A 3280-nucleotide genomic window follows, 5' to 3' on the forward strand; every position below is an offset into this window, starting at 1 on the left:
GAATTAATTATTATTTAATTATTTAAGATTTTATATAATTATTTATTTTTATAATAACTTGCCAAATAGCAAGTTATTATTGGACAAGAGTCCCTATTCAGATGGACTCTCCCTTCTCGATCCAAGAGAAGGAACTCCTTCTCATTTCACTCCAATGATTGGTTCCTTTCTTTTTCTGACACGCACAGTAATAGGAACTCCAAAAAGTAACTGTTGGACTTGGTCTAAAATTTTTTTATCATAATCATTAATCATAACACAACAATTACCTAGAATAATTCTATTTCATTATCTCTAACATCGGAAAAAAGTCAAGTAGATATAGTTAATCCCAATCCATAAGTAACATCAATGGAAACAAGATTAACTAACCATTCTAATGAATTACCAATCTAAATTGGACATTAATGACTCAAGATCACCTAATTTTTTAATTTCAAGCCAAGAATGCTAAAAAATCTACTCTAAAGTTAAGAGAGGCATTTTCACAAATACTTGAAAGGTATAAAATGAAAGCATGGTAAAATAGGAAGAATTAATAAAATCTAAAGCTAACAATTGTAAGATAACAATAACAATCACTAAAACAAGCATAAAGGAAACATAAAATATCAAATTGCGTTAAATAAAATTGAAATTAACAAGAGTTCATGAACTAAAAAATGGCACAAATGAGAAATTAACAAGAGAAATTAGGAGAATTAAGGTAATAGAGCATATAAATGAAATTACACTTAAACAAGAATTAAAGACTAAAAATAAAGAGAAATTGATCTAAGAACCCTAAATTCTAGAGAGAAAAGGAAGTTTCTCTCTCTTTAAAACTACCCTAAAATATGTTCCTAAGCTACCTTAATTGCTCCTCCTTTGTTCTTTCTTGAATTTGGTTTCATCTATTTCAAAAATGAGTTGAATTGGGCTTTAGAAGGGCTAAAATCGCAACCCACATGTTGCTTTAAATGAACTCACGTGATCACAGTCATGGGTACGCACGCCTGACCATGCGTACGCATGGTTGCACGAATTTACAAACTTGTGTACGCATATATGATTCTGCATACGCATGATCTTGAAACACTCCAAACTTCATTTCTTCATAGATTCTTTACTATTTGCATACTTTTTCCCCACTTCTTCAATCCATACTTGCCTTGTAAACCTGAAATCACTCAACAAATACATCAAAGCATCGATGGGTTACTATTCATACTCAAAGAATGATTCATATCACTATGGATGGAGGAATTATCCGAATTTTGGTTGGAAAAGTTAAGACCAAGAAAACTTCAATGTTTCATATTCCATCTATTAAGAACCATCATCTCCTTACTCATACTAAGAACCATCATCTCTCTATTCATATCAAGAACCATCATCTCTTTATTCTTATCAAGAACCATCATCTCTGGAGCTAGCCTTAGCTGAACTCGCCAAAAACACAATTAGCTTCATGCAGGAAATCAAGGCCTCCATAAGAAACTTGACAGTTCAAATGGATCAAATAGCCAGACAAATTGCTGAGAGGCCTACCAACACCTTTTTCAGTGACACAATTCCAAATCTAAAGGAAGGATGCAAAGCAATAAACTTGAGGAGTGAAATAGTGCTTAGCAAGAACAATGAATATCAAACTGGGGCTACAAATGAGGAGTTAGAAGTGCAAGAGCAAAACCAAGAGACCCATGTACCAACTGAACTTCCAATAAGGAAGGAGGTAGTGGAGGAATACAAGCCTAAGATTCCATATCCTCAGAGGCTACGAGAGGAAGATGCACAAACAAAGGAGGAAGAATGCATGCAAGCTTTCGGAAAGAAAAATCTGAATGCACCACCGACATTTGAATTGAAGTCTTCTCCCCCAACACTTAAATATGCTTTCTTTGATCCTAGTGAATCAGAAAGTTGTATGAGGGTTATTTTTTAGTGGGTATCCTTTTTCTCCTCATGTCCATTGAAGTTATTTCTCTTAACCAACTAAAAGAAGAGGAAGAAAATCCAAGAACTAATCGTCAAGCTAGTGACGTTAAAGAAGCGTTTGTTGGAAGGCAACCCAACGTTAGGTAATTTCTTTTCATTTTTCTTTTTGTTTTGCTTCATGTTGCATATGTATTTCATGGATTAAGTTTGGTGTTTGGTGCACGAAATTGTGATCTCAGGCAACGGCGCTAAAAACTCTGTACGAACGTCTTAATAAATCGTTTTTCATTCACAACTTCGATAGAACTAACTGGCAAGTGCACTGGGTCGTCCAAGTAATAAACCTTACGTGAGTAAGGGTCGATTCCACGGAGATTGTCGGCTTGAAGCAAGCTATGGTCACCTTGTAGATCTCAATCAGGCGGATATAAAATAGTTATGGAGTTTTCAAAAATAAATAATAAAATAAGGATAGAAATACTTATGTAAATCATTGGTGAGAATTTCAGATAAGCGCATAGAGATGCTTTCGTTCCTCTGAACCTCTGCTTTCCTGCTGTCTTCATCCAATCAATCCTACTCCTTTCCATGGCTGGCTTTATGTAAGGACATCACCGTTGTCAATGGCTACTTTTTATCCTCTCTGGAAAATGGTCCGATGTGCTGTCACTGCATGGCTAATCGTCTGGAGGCATCACACTTCCGGGGCCCACTTGGTGTGTGCTTGGGCTGAGCTTGAATGTTACACGTATAGAGGTCAATCTTGGAGTTGAACGCCAGTTTGTAACGTATTTCTGGCGTTCAACTCTGGCTTGTGACGTGTTTCTGGCGTTTAACTCCAGACAGCAGCGTAGAACTGACATTCAACGCCCTTTTACGTCATCTAAACTCAGACAAAGTATAGACTATTATATATTGCAGGAAAGCCCTGGATGTCTACTTTCCAACGCAATTGGAAGCGCACCATTTTGAGTTTTGTAGCTCCAGAAAATCCACTTTGAGTGCAGGGAGGTCAGAATCCAACAGCATCAGTAGTCCTTCTACGAGTGAGTGTGGGGGGCTTCGACTATCATCCCTATCGTCAAAGGCAAAACCGTGAGGCCTTGTGTGCCAAAGCGGACAACATCGTGCTAGCGGGTGGTCTGGGCTGTTACAGATGGTATCAGAGCTAGAACCCGGATCGATGTGCCAGCGAGGGCGCTGGGCTCCCTTAGGGGGGTGGATTGTAAGGCCCACATCGGTTGGAGAGGGGAACGAAGCATGCCTTATAAGGGTGTGGATACCTCTCCCCTCTCCCTCGCGTTTTGACGAGTGAGTGTGGGGGGCTTAGGCTATCATCCCTATCGTCAAAGGCAAAACCGTG

This window comes from Arachis ipaensis, chromosome B02 (assembly GCF_000816755.2).
Source record: "Arachis ipaensis cultivar K30076 chromosome B02, Araip1.1, whole genome shotgun sequence".
NCBI classification, from domain to species: Eukaryota; Viridiplantae; Streptophyta; class Magnoliopsida; order Fabales; family Fabaceae; genus Arachis; species Arachis ipaensis.